This window comes from Saccopteryx bilineata, chromosome 4 (assembly GCF_036850765.1).
Source record: "Saccopteryx bilineata isolate mSacBil1 chromosome 4, mSacBil1_pri_phased_curated, whole genome shotgun sequence".
Classification (NCBI taxonomy): domain Eukaryota; kingdom Metazoa; phylum Chordata; class Mammalia; order Chiroptera; family Emballonuridae; genus Saccopteryx; species Saccopteryx bilineata.
In genome coordinates this window covers 32,249,603-32,265,239 of record NC_089493.1, presented here as the reverse complement: position 1 = coordinate 32,265,239, position 15,637 = coordinate 32,249,603, and the positions used below count along the sequence as shown (strand labels likewise).

Genomic DNA, 15,637 nt, shown 5'->3' with positions numbered 1-15,637 from the left:
CCACCAGCCACAGCAGCAGCAGGGATTTGCATCAGCTCAGGCATCCCTGACAGGAAAGCTGGGGCCTCTGGCAAACGCCCTTCCCAACGGTTAACAGGAACTTCCTCAGCAGTCTAAGTCAGGCCTGTAGGAGTCTGCCCAGGACAGGAATCTGGGCCCATCCCATGCTCAGCCAAGCTCTTTGACCTACGTTCACAATCTGGGCATTCTACAGGGGTCTCCAGGAGAGTCACTGTTTTCTTGTCTATACTTCTGGGTAGGGAACTCCTATTTCTCATACAGAGAGCTAGGTACATAGGAATCTTGCCCCTTGAGTGTTTAGGGGAGCTGTCTAAAGAGCAACAGTGACTAAAACTTCATGTTTGGGAGCAAAATTCAGTTCCTTCCAGAGGAATGACATGACATCAGAAACCCAGAAAGTGAATTATGTTAATAGTAATTTCTGGATAGGGGTTCTGCAGATGATTCCTGTTAATGAGAATGGTGAGCATGACCTAGTTCATCAGAAGGAAAAGGCTTAGAAGCAGTTTGTCCTCACAGTCACAGTATAACGTCAAAGATCTTTATAGTTCATGGTTCTAAGTGTAATGTGCATGAGAAATCCACTGGGGCTTTTAACAATGTAGAATCACTGGATGCCCCCCAGATATTCTATCTAGTTCAGTGATATTCAACCTTTTTCATCTCATGGCACACATGAGCTAATTACTACAGTTCTGTGGAACACTAAGATATTTTTTGCCAATCTGACCAAAAATATGTATAATTTTAATTGATTAAAAAAAATAATTATAGCCCTGGCTGGCTGGCTCAGTAGTAGAGCATCGGCCAGGTGTATGGATGTCCTGGGTTCAATTCAGGGCCAGGGCACACAGGAGAAGTGCCCATCTACTTCTCCACGCCACCTCCCCCCTCTCCCCGCTTTTCTCTCTCTATCTCTTTCTTCTCCTCCCCTCCTACAGCCAAGGCTCAATTGAGTGAGTTGGTCCCCGGCACCGAGGATGGCTCCATAGCATCTAACTCAGGCGCTAAAAAAAATGGCTCCGGTTGCAATGGAGCAAAAGCCCCAGATGGGCAGAGAGCTTCGCCCCGTAGTGGGCATGCTGGGTGGATCCCAGTCAGGCACATGTGGGAGTCTGTCTCTGTATCCCCTCCTCCTACTAAAATTAAAAATAAATAAATAACATAATTATAATAGTAATTACCTACCTTTTTGCTCCAAAGTCACCTTTTTAAAAATCAGGTGCCCATATTTGTACATAAAGATTTCTGGTAACAAGAATTAACCAATCATATGCAACCTTATTAAGTGATGTGACCAATAAGATGCAAGTTTATTACATATGTGACCTATTTATTAATGGTTTAAGACAGGGCATTCACACTGAAGGGCTATTGTGTTGGCTGTTGTCATTGTTTTTATTTGACAGTCTATCTAAGGGAAAAGAGGTCAGTACCCCTGACTAAAGAAATAGGTATTGCATGTTTTAAAAATTCTTGTGAAGACTATACTTTCAGGGATCATTTCTATAGTTTGTTTGTTAAAAATTCTTGTGGCATACCACTTGAAAATCACTGTTCTACTTCACTCTGGAAAGTGGTCCCAGGAACCTGAATTTAACAAGAAATCCAAATTAATTCTGATGAATGTGAATTTTTAAAAATTTTATTTATTGATTTTTACAGTAAGAGGAGGTACAGAGGAGTGAGAAGGGTCAAGTCATAGTTGCTTCACTTTAGTTGTTCACTGGTTGCTTGTCATATGTGCCTTGCCCAGGCAAGTCCAGGGTTTTGAACTGGCGACCTCAGCATTCTAGGTCAACGTTTAATCCATTGCACCAACACAAGCGAGGCTGATGAAATGTGATTTTCAAACTGTGCTTTGAGAAACACTGTTCTATTTTGGAATTTTGAGGGAGAGGGAGTGGGGGCTATTGGGAAGGGGGGACCCAAGTGTAGAGAAAAAAAGATTACCAGAGGTTCACTTAAAAGCCAACCACACCATATGGTACTTTTTACAGCCCCCCAGGTTTATTAAGAAAAAGATCTCCAATTCCTTTTTTTTACAGAGACAGAGAGAGTCAGAGAGAGGAACAGATAGGGACAGACAGACAGGAACGGAGAGAGATGAAAAGCATCAATCATCAGTTTTTTGTTGTGACACCTTAGTTGTTCATTGATTGCTTTTTCATATGTGCCTTGACCGTGGGCCTTCAGCAGACCGAATAACCCCTCGCTCAAGCCAGCAACCTTGGGTCCAAGCTGGTGAGCTTTGCTTAAACCAGATGAGCCTGCGCTCAAACTGGCGACCTCGGGGTCTCAAACCTGGGTCTTCTGCATCCCAGACCGACACTCTATCCATTGTGCCACTGCCTGGTCAGGCTCCAATTCCTTTTAAGATACGAGTTCCACTACTCTTCCACCACTCCACCGACACTGCCTGTAATAGTTCTTTTCAGTCCTCAACACATTCCCTAAAGTTTCTCATTTCCTCTTGGAGAACTGAGGATACTTGTATATAACAAGAATGTCTCAATCCTGACTTCCTTTCTGGGCTCTGATCTTGATAACGGTGATGCCACTATCTCCACTTTTCCAGAGAAAATGGCCACCATTACACACCCAATTGTGATGAACAGTATCTTGAAAGGACTAGTAACAAGTTAAAATAAGTTCAAATCAAAATATACCTATAAAAAAATAAAAGCAATAAAACCTATTTCAAACCTATCTTCACCAAGGATTTGTCATAAAATGCAGTAAGAATGGGGTAGGAGGTGATCCAACGGTCAGTATGCAAAAGACCCAGGATGAAAAGCAAGATAACCCCAAACCTCAGGAATATATTCTTCACTGGTATGGTTTCCTGGTTTTTTTTTACCTCCCTCACCCAAATACTCAGTTTATTCCTTATTGCTTGAATGAGTATAAAGAACATTTTAAAAAGTACTTGGCCAAGGCTAAGACCTTAGAACAGAAGAGAAACAAATGGAGGATATTTCCAGGGTAAATGACTGGGAGAATCCTATCCAGCAGCACAAAACAGAACATCCATAAAGGATCCCAGATTAGGCTCCACAAATCTAGATTTCCATAAATCCATAATTAAGTAATTCATTTATATGGGGCCAATAAGATTTCCCAAAGCCCACTGGCATGAATTTCCCCCTCATTTCTATGTAAAAGTTTCCTAGGATCTGTGAAATGCTTGGATACAAGGCACTGCTATTCCAAATCACAGACATCAGAGCTGGTATTGTACAACCAGAGAGGCAAGACCAAGGTCTACACTAGGAAGGGGAAAATCTCTCCCCTCCAGTTTCTGCTTTAGGACAAGATGACCTATAAGGAATATGGATCATTTTGTACTTCCAATAACACAACCTATAGAAGGAGAATTCCTAGACAACATTAGAATTCGGTAAAAAGTGAACAAGTTCAGGGAGTCTCAGCCCATACTAGTTCCATTCAAATGTGTTCAGGGTCCCAATAATCCCTTAACCATTTCTTTTATATGAGTAGGAAGGAGAAGATCCTGGGCTTCCTCTTTTGTTTTTTCTAATACAAGCCTCAGTTCCAAGATTGAGACACTTCTCTAGAGGAAACCAGAACTGTTGAACAACCACCCTGAAAAAAACACATTGTGATCAGTGATTGAACAAACTTATTTTCCTCAGAATATGATTCACTGCCAAGCCTCTCTGGGTTGGCTTGAAACATAGATATAGGTTCAGTGTACACAGTAAAATTTCCTTCCCTTTTTGAACATTCTTAAGTTTGACTGAGGTCAGCAGAGGCGCCTTGACTAAATTTCTGAGCAAGAGATTTTTTTTTTAGCAAGAAAAACAGAGAGACTGAGACAGAGACAGACAGGAAGGGAGAGAGATGAGAAGCATCAACTTGTAATTGTGGCACTTTTAGTTGTTCAATGATTGTTTCTCATATGTGCTTTGACCGGGGGGCTCCAGCTAAGCCTGTGACCCTTGCTCAAGCCAGAAACCTTTAGGCTCAAGCCAGTGACCATGGGGTCATGTCTATGATCCTAGTCTCAAGCTGGTGACCCACGCTTAAGTTGGTGAGCCTTCACTCAAGCCAGTGATCTCGGGGCTTTGAACCTGGGTCCTCAGTGTTCCAGGTCGAGGCTCTATCCACTGTGTACCACCTGGTCAGGTCTGAGGCAGAGATTTTTGGCACATCCAGTCCCCCCACAAAGCAAATATGAGTTATTATAGGCAGTGCAATGCTTCGAATTATCATTTTCCAGAATAGGAACATACTCAGAGTTGAAGATCTAGAGTCCAAGTTTTTTCCCTTTGTCCCAAAGATACCAAAAGCTACGCAGAACTAACCAAGATCTCAAAATGAGTTAAGAGGCAGTGTCATAACAGATCTTTTTCTAGAACACTTATGAGTTTTCCACAGTATTAGGGACTCAACATTTAGTCATCTCAGTTAATCACATGACCTGGCATATTCAAAACACTCCTTTACTTCAAGTTGCACAAAACAGAGAGGTTTCATAGGCAGCCATTTAAACCTTTGTCTTAAAACTATTTCTGGTTCTGCCTGATCTGTGGTGGTGCAGTGGATAAAGTATTGACCTGGAATGCTGAGGTCGTCGGTTCCAAACCCTAGGCTTACCCAGTCAAGGCACATACGAGAAACAATTATGAGTTGATGCTTCCCACTCCTCCCTCCCCTTCTCTTTCTCTCCTCCCTCTCTAAAATCAAGAAATAAAATCTTCTTTTTTTTGCCCCACGTGAGAGTAGGGGAGATAGACAAACAGACTCCCACATGCGGCCTTCACTGAGATTCACCTAGCAAAGTTCATCTGGGGTCAATGCTATATTTAGCACCTGAGGTAGAGGCTCCACAGAGCCATCCTCAGCACCCAGGGCCGATGTGCTCGAACCAATCAAGCCATGGCGCGAGATGGGGAGAGATAGGGAGGGGGAGAGAGAGGGAGGGGAAGAAAGAGAGAGAAGGGGAGGGGGAGGGGTAGAGAAGGATGGTTGCTTCTCCTGTTGCCCTGACCAGGAATCATCCCTGGACATCCACATGCTGGGCCGATACTCTACCGCTGAGTCAACTGGCCTGGGCCAAGAAATAAAATCTTAAAAAAAACTAAACCTATTATAAAAGAGAGAGAGAGAGAGAGAGAAAGCCCTGGCCATATAGCTTGGTTTGTTAGAGCATTGTCCCAAAGCACAAAGGTTGCCAGTTCAAACCCTAGTCAGGGCACATACAGGAATAGTTCGATGTTCTTGTCTCTCTCACTAAAATCAAGCAATAAAAATTAAAGAAAAAAACTATTCCTGGTTCTACCTTCCAAAAGACGCTTCATAGCATCAGCCCTGACCTCACAGTGTATAAAATTGTGGAGGGAGAATTTAATAAATAGTGCTTGGCAGGAGGAAGAAAAAAGCAAGAGGAAGGGGGGAAGATTTAGATATCAGTTGCCACAGCAACAGTTAACAGTGCAGAGGAAGTGGATATTTATGTAGGTAAACAGGCAGTTTCTGATGGCAGGAGAAGAAACTGGGGTGAGTGTACTGACTTTTTGGGTACAAGGACACAAAGCTGTGGAAATGTTCAAGAGGGAAAAAGGCAAACTGTAGAAAAAATCCTAAACAGAAGAATGTCTGAAAACAAAAATCACAATTTGGTACCTTCTATTAAGAAATCTTATACTGGCCCTGGCCAGCTGCTCAGTGAGTAGAGCACTGGCCCGGCATATGGACATCCCTGGTTCAATTCCTGGTCAGGGCACACATGAGAAGCAACCATCTGCTTCACTCCCCCTCCTCCTTCCCCTCTTACTCCCCCTTCTCTCTCTCTCTTCCCCTCCCACAGCTAGTGGCTCAATTGGTTTGTGCGTCAGCCAGGGCACTAAGAATAGTTCAGTTGGTCTGATCATTAGCTCCAGACAAGGATTCCCAGGTGGATCCTGGTCAGGGCACATGCAAGAGTCTGTCTCACTATCTGCCCTCCTCTCACTTAAAGAAAGAACTCTTATACAAAAAGAAGAAAGGAGAGGAGCATAAAGGAAAAGGAAAAGGCGGCCAAACTGCTGACTGATGAGATATGATTACAGGAAGACAGCCTGTCACAGGAGCCGCTCACTGAGAATGTGTCCAAAAACCAAAGTCACCTCCAGTTGGCAATAGAAATGTCTTAGAATGGCTTTTGAACTTTTTTATACTAATCCTTTGTCATAAGTACATTTTATACTGCATCCTAGTATACCACCCTTATTTAGCACAAATTCATTAAACAATAATTAACACGTACTATATGCAATGCATTGATTTTCTATTCTATATTTGTTATTTAATAAATACCATGACATCTAAATTGATTTCATGACCCACTGGATCACTGTAAGAGCTGCCTACCTTGTGTCCTTGTTTCTACTTTTGGACCCATGCTTTAGTTTATCCTGAACAAAACAGCTAGAGGGAGGCTGAACCACAGTCAGATCACATTACTACTTTGCTGAAAATCCTCCAGTGGCACCCCCATTTCAACCAGAGTAAAAACAAAATTCCTTACAATGCCCAAAAGGCCTTATATAGTTCCTCCTTATTCTCAAACCTTGAAGCTCTGACTTCACTCCCAGAGCTTACCTTCCTGCACTTCGCTGTTCCTAGAGCCCGCCAGGCAAGCTTCTGCTTCAGGGCCATTGCACTTGCAGATCCCGCAGCGCAGGATGTCCCTCCCCAGGTACGAGCACGCATCATTCACTTACCTCTGAATTCCACATAACCTATGTAAAACATGCAACTTCTCCAACACTCCCTGTCTCCCTTGCCCGGTTTTTCTCCACTACAAGAACTGCCTGCCATCTTACTGATCACATATTTGTATGGATTTCATTTAGTTTTTCTTCTTCGTCCTTTCCACTAGACTATTAGCTTTTATATATTTTCCCTGTGTAACTCAAGTGCTTAAACAGTGCCAGGCACATAACAGTCATTCAATAAATAGCTACTGAATGCGCGATCTAATGGCTCATGAGCCACAGTTTGAAAAAACCTGACTTTAAAACATTAAAAAAAAAACACAATAGGCACCACCAAGGTTCATATGGCTCCTGACATCTGTCTTCCCACAAAACCCAACCTAGAGAGGCCAGCAGCAGAGCAGCATAAAATCAGAGAAACAGCAAGAAGGTTTGAGATCATCAAGAAAATGTTCTCTTTGCTGGGCAAAGAACCATGGCACAGAAAGTAAAATGATTTGTCAATGACCACCCAGACCTCCACCTCTTTATATGACAATGCTATATATCTTTCAAGTGAGTTAAATACCTCTGCCTGTTAATAAGCAGTCAATAATGAGAAAGACTTAGGTCAATAGGATTCTTAATTATATCTTGTATATAATTTACAGAATAAAAGTTCAAAGGGAAATTAGTAATTAAATTTTAGGAAGTCAGTTACAAATTAAAAAAAGAAACCTCATCTATCAGGTTTCAGAGAGTGAACAATGAATCTCATAGGTTTTAAATAAGTGCTCTATGGCCCTGGCCAGTTGGCTCAGTGGTAGAGCATCGGCCTGCTGTGTGGAAGTCCTGGGTTTGATTCCTGGCAAGGGCACACAGGAGAGGCGTCTATCTGATTCTCCACCCTTCCTCTTTCTCCCATCTCTCTCTTCCCTTCCTGCAGCCAAGGCTCCATTGGAGCAAAGTTGGCCAGGGCTCTGAGGATGGCTCCATGGCCTTCGCCTCAGGTGCTAGAATGGCTCTGGTTGCAATGAAGCAGCGCCCTCTAGTGGGCATGCCGGGTGGATTCTGGTTGGGCGCATGCAGGAGTTTTGTCTCACTTCAGAAAAAAAAAACAAAAAATAAAAATAATGCCTCACCTGTGGTGGCGCAGTGGATAAAGCGTCGACCTGGAAATGCTGAGGTCGCCGGTTCGAAACCTGGGCTTGCCTGGTCAAGGCACATATGGGAGTTGATGCTTCCAGCTCCTCCCCCCTGTCTCTCTCTCCTCTTTCTCTCTCTCTCTCTCTCTCTCTCTCTCTCTGTCTTTCTCTCTCCCTCTCTAAAATGAATAAATAAAATAAAATAAAATAAAAAAATTTAAAAAAAAAAATAAATAAATAAATAAATACGTGCCCTAATCAATTATAAAAATAAGAGTGATAAACATTCAAACTTATGGCTGTACTAAGACCAACAAGAGAATATATAGGGTTTAGGTACTTTTTATTTTTTTATATCTTTCATTTTATTTTCCAAGTTTTTCTACAGTGAACATGAACTTCTCCTATAATCAAAGAAACTCTGTTATTTTAGAATGCCATCTCATACATGTATTCCCTCTTTCATTAGGGACTACAGAAGATAACTTTGAGAAAAGTACAAGAGTAGGGAATGTAAAGACCTTCTTAATGGAAATTCTAAATAATATCTTGACTCTCAGGATAGTGGTGCTGATGTTAAATTTGAAATGAAATCATTGGCCCTGTCCGATTGGCTCAGTGGTAGAGCATCGGCTTGGTGTGTGGATGTCTTGAGTTTGATTCCTAGGTCAGGGCACACAGGAGAAGCAACCATTTGCTTTTCCACCCCTTCTCCCTCCTCTCTCTTCCCTGTCTGCAGCAATGGCTTGATTGATTTGAGCACATCAACCCTGAGCACTGAGAATGGCTCTGTCGAGCCTCGGCTTCAGGCACTAAAAATACTTCGGTTGTGAGTGGCCCTAGATGGGCAGGGCATCAGCCCCAGATGGGGTTGCTGGGTGGATCCTGATTAGGGTACATGAGGGAGTGTGTCTCTTTATCTCCCCTCCTCTCACTTGGAAAAAGAAGAAGAACAAAAAATAAATTCAATCATTATTTTAAATTCATATAATAATAGTTAAATCAAAATTTTCAAAGGACTCTAAAATTTCAGCATCCTCACCACCCTTCTCAATGAGGGCAAATAATATCTCTCCACAGGGTTAGGGAAAGAAGGCCAAACTGCTGACTAATGAGACATGTTTATAGGAAACAGCCTGTCACAGGAACCACTCACTGAGAATGTGTCCAAAAACCAAAGTTACCTCTAGTTGGCAGGTGGAGACAAATTATTTCACACAGCAAAGAGAAGGGCATCAGCCTGACCAGGCGGTGGCGCAGTGGATAGAGCATTGGACTGGGATGTGGAAGGACCCAGGTTCGAGACCCTGAGGTTGCCAGCTCAGCTTGAGCGCGGACTCATCTGGCTTGAGCAAAAGCTCACCAGCTTGGACCCAGGGTCACTGGCTCCAGCAAGGGGTTACTCAGTCTGCTGAAGGCCCGCGGTCAAGGCACATATGAGAAAGCAATCAATGAACAACTAAGAAGTCGCAACGTGCAATGAAAAACTAATGATTGATGCTTCTCATCTCTCCATTCCTGTCTGTCTGTCTCTGTCTATCCCTCTCTCTGTCTCTGTAAAAAAAAAAAGAGAGAGAGAAGGGCATCAGATAGCAATGCATCAGGGCCAGAAGGAGTCATATAAGTCATTCACTTCACACTCTTCCCTATAGTTCAGTAACTCATTTATCCATGCAGGCATTTAATGAATAAACATTTATTGACTACCTGCTATCTGTCCTAGGTACTGTGCTAAGCACAAGGATTCAAAGATAAAATAAGATGAAGAAGAAACCCTCAAGGACTAATAAGTCACAAGAAAACCATTAATTTCCTTCTATAACAGAAACAGTGTTTTAACAGGGGAACATGTACAGTGCTGTGAGAGACACAGGAAGACTATCTACCGTCTACTGGGGAGATAAGAGTAGAAATGGTCACAAAAGTCTTTCTAGAAGAATCTGAGCTGACCCTTAACGGAGAGTCAGAAAGTTGATTCAAATTCTTTACTGCCAAACAAGATAAATCTAGATATGTTAATATAAGAATAAATTCCCAACACACACTGATGAGTGAGAAAGTCAAGTTATAGAATAATTATATAGTACTACAACTTTTGTGTGAAAAACATACATATAGAAATAACACCATGTATTTTCTATGGGTACATGTATAAGCATATAAAAGCAAAGAAAAAGTTCTGGAAGCATATACTACGAACTCCAAACACTCTTTACCTCAGGGGAGGAGGCAGAACACAAGAACTGGAAGAGGTAGTCAAAGGGACTTGAGCATTATTGACAGTTTTAAGAAAAATATAACTTTTTATTTTGAAATAATTATAGATTCAGAGGAAGTTGCAAAGAAATGTACAAGAAGGTCCTTTGCATTTTGCCTAGCCTTTCCCAATGTTACCATCTTGCATAGCTATACTGCATAACTATACTACAATACCAAAACCAGTTAAAATTCACTAGTGTGTGTGTATGTGTCTCTATGCAATTGTATCATGTGCAGAGCTGCATGTAACTACCATCATAATTAAGATATTTATCTGTACCATGATATCAAGACACTCCCTCATGCTACCCTTTTATAACCGTATCCACCCCCTTCTACTTCCATCCCTAACACCTGGCAACCACTAATCTGTTCTCCATCTCTATAATTATATTATTTCATGACTATTATATAAATAGAACCACGCAGTATGAATCCTTTTGAGATTGGCTTATTCGTGCAGTGTAATCCCTAAAGTTCATCTAAATTGTTGCATGTATCAACAGTTCAGTTTTTTATTGCTTAGTAGCCTATGGTAGAAATATACCAGAGGTTTTTTTGTTCTTTTTTTTTTTTTTTTTAATTTGGTGACAGAGAGAGAGAGAGAGAGAGACAGACAGACAGACAGGAAGGGAGAGAGATGAGAAACATCAATTTTTCATTGCAGCACCTTAGTTGTTCATTGATTGCTTTCTTCTATGTGCTTTGACCAGGGGGCTACAGCAGAGCGAGTGACCCCTTGTTCAAGCCAGCAACCTTGGGCTCAAGCTGGTGAGCCTTGCTCAAACCAGATGAGCCTGTGCTCAAGCTGGCGACCTCAGGTTTTTGAACCTGGGTCCTCCGCGTCCCAGCCTGACGCTCTATCCACTGCACCACCACCTGGTCAGGCACCACAGTTTTTTTTAAAACTATTCACCTATTGAAAGACGGGGGGGGGAGCAGGACAAGCTAGATCCTGGGAAGGTATTTGCGACGTACCCGGAACTGTTTCCAAGGTTTCCTCGGGTTCGGGTTGTGGCATGGTGACAGGTTCTGGGAGCCAAGGCAACCGATATCTTCCCCAGGCTAGCGAGAGCACCCTATTGTCCCCTCGCTAAGGGGACCCCAGGACAGTGATGGCTCCGGTGTCTGGTTCGCGCAGCCCGGAAAGGGAGGCCTCGGGCCCCAGACTGAAGCGTCGCAGTTCTTCGAGGAGCCCTAAATCCAGCAAATCCGCTCGCTCCCCGCGAGGCTGCCGCTCTCGTTCACACTCTTGCTCTCGGTCTGGGGATCGGAATGGCCTCAATCACCAGCCAAGTGGCCTTAGCCAAGGCTCCCAAAACCAGCCCTACCGTTCCTGCCCGCGGCCACGCACTCGGGAGCAGCTGTCTGCGACGCGGGGCACCCCCTTTGCTTCTGCCTCGTCCGTTTATTATGGCGGCTACTTACGGGCGGCCCTATGGGCGCGACAAGACTTGGCCTGGCCTCCTGGACAAGGAAAGGGAGGAAAGCCTGTGGCAGAAGAGGTTAAGTGAGAGAGAGAGGATTGGAGAATTGGAAGCTCCTGAAGTGTGGGGACTTTCTCCAAAGAATCCAGAACCAGACTCTGATGAACATACGCCAGTAGAGGATGAAGAGCCAAAGAAAAGCACCACTTCAGCTTCTACCTCAGAAGAGGAAAAAATGAGGAAAAAGAAGTCCAGTCATTCAAAAGAAAGGTCCAAGAAAAGGAGAAAGAAAAAATCATCTAAAAGAAAACGCAAGAAGTATTCTGACGATAGTGACAGTGACTCTGATTCTGAAACAGACTCCAGTGATGAAGATACAAAAAGGAGATCAAAGAAAGTCAAGAAAAAGAAGAAAAAACGCAGATCGAAGAAATACAAGAAAAAGAAGTCTAAGAAGAAAAGAAAAGATTCCAGTGATTCAAGCTCTAAAGAGTCCCAAGAAGAGTTTCTGGAGAATCCCCGGAAGGATCCATCAAAGCCTGAAGAACCCTCGGATTTAATTGGCCCGGAGGCTCCATAAACATTTGCCTCTCAAGATGATAAACCCCTGAACTATGGCCATGCTCTGTTACCTGGTGAAGGTGCAGCTATGGCTGAATATGTAAAAGCTGGAAAACGCATCCCACGAAGAGGTGAAATTGGTTTGACAAGTGAAGAAATTGCATCATTTGAACGCTCGGGTTAGGTGATGAGTGGTAGCAGGCATCGCCGAATGGAGGCCGTGCGACTACGAAAAGAGAACCAGATCTATAGTGCTGATGAGAAGAGAGCTCTCGCATCCTTTAACCAAGAAGAGAGACGGAAGAGAGAAAACAAGATTCTGGCCAGTTTTCAAGAGATGGTATACAGGAAAACTAAAGGGAAAGATGACAAATAAGGATTTTCAAATTGTCTAAGAGACAAAGTCTGGGTTTCCTATATGCATACAGAAAGATTGTTATGATCTGAAAAGCTTTACAGTGTTACTGTGCCTTTATTTAATTCTTTTAGTCCTTCAATGAAAAGCTGTTTATTGTATTTTATTTTAAAAACAAAACAAAAAAAAGAGAAAGAAAGACAGGTGGGTAGTTTCCAGATTCTAGCTATTTTGAATAAAGCTGCCATATATATTCAGGTATAAGTTTCTATTTGAAAATACGTTTTCATCTCTCTTAGATAAACACCCAAGAGTGTAACTGCTGGGTCATATGATTAAGTTCACTTTTAATTTATAAAGGTCCACTAAACTAGTTTCTAGAGTGGCTGTACTATTATTAATACAGTCCCACCAGCAGAGTTTGAGTGATCCAGTTTCTCCACATCTTCGGCAGCATTACTTCTATTTTAAAAGACTAAACTAGAAGTTGGTCAATGTATTTTAAAACAAAGGAGACTAAATTTGGATTATTTCTAGCTTCCTTATGGATGTACACAGCACTGTCTATGAAAATTTTTGTAGCATCCCCCCACCAAGGAAATCAAACCTGAATATGTTCAAGCCCTTATATTTAATAGTAACTTATGAACAAAACTGGGCTCAGAGGAACACACTAAATGACAATGAATATTCAATAATCCATATAATCTAAAATGTGGGAAATTCTATCAGATAAATAATCCAGTTTGTTTAACAAATAAATTCCAAGAAAAAAAATTGAGAGGCAGGAGTACCTTAAATTCAAAGAAACTTAGAAGTCACATCAACTATGTAATTGCTTTATATGAACCTTACTTAAATCCTTATTCATAAAAAGTAATTCATTCATAAGACAATTAAGGAAATTTAAATACTAATTAAACAAGAAATATCAAAGAATTGTTAATATTTTTATTTATTTTTTTAGTGACAGAAATTTTCTATTTTTTTCTATTACATTCTTTTTAAGATTTTTTTAAAATTATTTTTATTTATTCATTTTAGAGAAGAGAGAGAGAGAGAGAAAAGGGGGGAGGAGCAGGAAGCATCAACTCCCATATGTGCCTTAACCGGACAAGCCCAAGGTTTTCAACCGGTGACCTCTGTGACCTCCATGGAGAAAGAGACAGAGAGGGACAGACAGGGACAGACAGGGAGAGAGATGAGAAGCATCAATTCTTCATTGTGGTACCTTAGTTGTTCACTGATTGCTTTCTCATATGTGCCTTGACGGGGGGGGGGGGGGGCTACAGTAAAGCGTGTGACCCCTTGCTCAAGCCAGCAACCTTGGACTCAAGCTAGCAACCATGGTGTCATGTTTATGATTCCACGCTCAGGGCAGCGACCCTGCACTCAAGCTGATGAGCCCATGCTCATGAGTCCGCACTCAATCCGGAGACTTTGGGGTTTTGAACCTGGGTCCTCTGCATCCCAGTACGATGCTCTAACAACTGTGCCACCACCTGGTCAGGCTAATTATTTTTTCTTGAGTGAGAAAAAGAAACAGGAAGAGAGAGAGATGAGAAGCATCAACTCTTAGCTGGGGCTCTTGAGTTGTTCACTGCTTCTCATACCTGCCTTGATGGAAGGAGGGGCTCAAATCAAGCCAGTGATCCCTTGCTCAAGCCAGCTACCTTGGGATCATGTCTATGATTCCACGCTCAAGCCAGCGACTCTGTGCTCAAGCTGGTGAGCCTGCACTCAAACTGGATGAGCCCACGCTCGTGCTGAAAACTTTGGGGTTTTGAACCTAAAACCTCCACACCCCAAGTCGATGCTCTATCTACTGTGTCACCACAGGTCAGGCAAATTATTATTTTTAGATGTGATGATAATATTGTGGTTACATATATTTTTTAAATTATCTTTTCATGGAAAGTAATTTGGCAGTGCCTCAAAAGTTTAACATGGGATTACCATATGACCCAGCAATTCTACTCCTAGCTATAGACTCAACAGAACTGAAAATAGGTACTCAAACAAATACTTATTTATGAATGTTAATAGTAGCAGTATTCATAATAACCAAAGGTGGAAACAACTCAAATGTCCATCACTGAACAGATTTTTTAAAATGTGGTATAAACCATATTGATTCAGCCATGAAAAGGAAAGAAGTTCTGATATATGCTACAATGTGTATATATCTCAAAAACATTATGCTAAGTAAAAGCCAGAAAAAAGTTCACATAGGGTTGGCATATCCAGAACAGGTGGATAACAGCCAGGAGCTAGGGAGTGGGGAGAAGCATCCTGGGGAGTAACTGCTTAATGGATATGGGCTTTATTTTTGGATGATAAAAATGTTTGAAATTAGATAGCGGTAGCAGTTGAACATTATTAATGTACTAAATGCTACTTTTAAATGGTTAATTTTTAAATTTTTTTATTTTTGTGACAGAAACAGAGAGAGAAAGACAGAAAGAGGGACAGGTAGGGACCAGACAGCAGGAAGGGAGAGAGATGAGAAGAATCAATTCTTTGTTGTGGCTCCTTAGTCTCCTTTAGTTGTTCATTAATTGCTTTCTCATATTTACCTTGCCCGGGGGGGCTACAGCAGACTGAGTAACCCCTTGCTCAAGCCAGCGACCCTGCACTCAAACTAGATGAGCCTGCGCTCAAGCCAGCGACTTCAGGGTTTCAAACCTGGGTCCTCCACATCCCAGTCCAACACTCCATCCACTGTGTCACCACCTAGTAAGACTTAAATGGTTAAGACCCTGAGGTTGCCAGCTTGAGCACGGGCTCAACTGGTTTGAGCAAGGCTCACCAGCTTGGACCCAAGGTCGCTGGCTTGAGCAGGGGGTTGCTCGGTCTGCTGAAGGCCCGCGATCAAGGCACATATGAGAAAGCAATCAATGAACAACTAAGGTGTCGCAATGAAAAACTAATGATTGATGCTTCTCATCTCTCTCCGTTCCTGACTGTCCTTATCTATCCCTCTCTCTGACTCTCTCTCTGTAAAAAAAAATAAAAAAAAAAAAATATATAAAGGTTTTATTTATTGATATTATGAGGGTGGGGAGGGAGAAGTGGCATCTCAGAGTTGCTTCTCTTTAGTTGTTCTTTGGCAAGCCCAGGGTTTTGAACAGTCGACCTCAGTGTTCCAGGTTGATCTTTTATCCACTG

At 42.2% G+C, this 15,637-nt stretch overlaps 1 protein-coding gene and 2 pseudogenes across 2 annotated transcripts in view; 2 read left to right on the top strand and 1 right to left on the bottom strand.

The window, feature by feature from the left end:
• Window positions 1-15,637, bottom strand: part of DCAF5 (DDB1 and CUL4 associated factor 5) — a 129,277-nt gene that overhangs the window by 63,267 nt on the left and 50,373 nt on the right. The gene's annotated exons all lie outside the window — the stretch shown is intronic.
• On the top strand, window positions 1,503-1,602 carry LOC136336862 (small nucleolar RNA U3; annotated as a pseudogene).
• Window positions 11,242-12,490, top strand: LOC136335026 (NF-kappa-B-activating protein pseudogene; annotated as a pseudogene).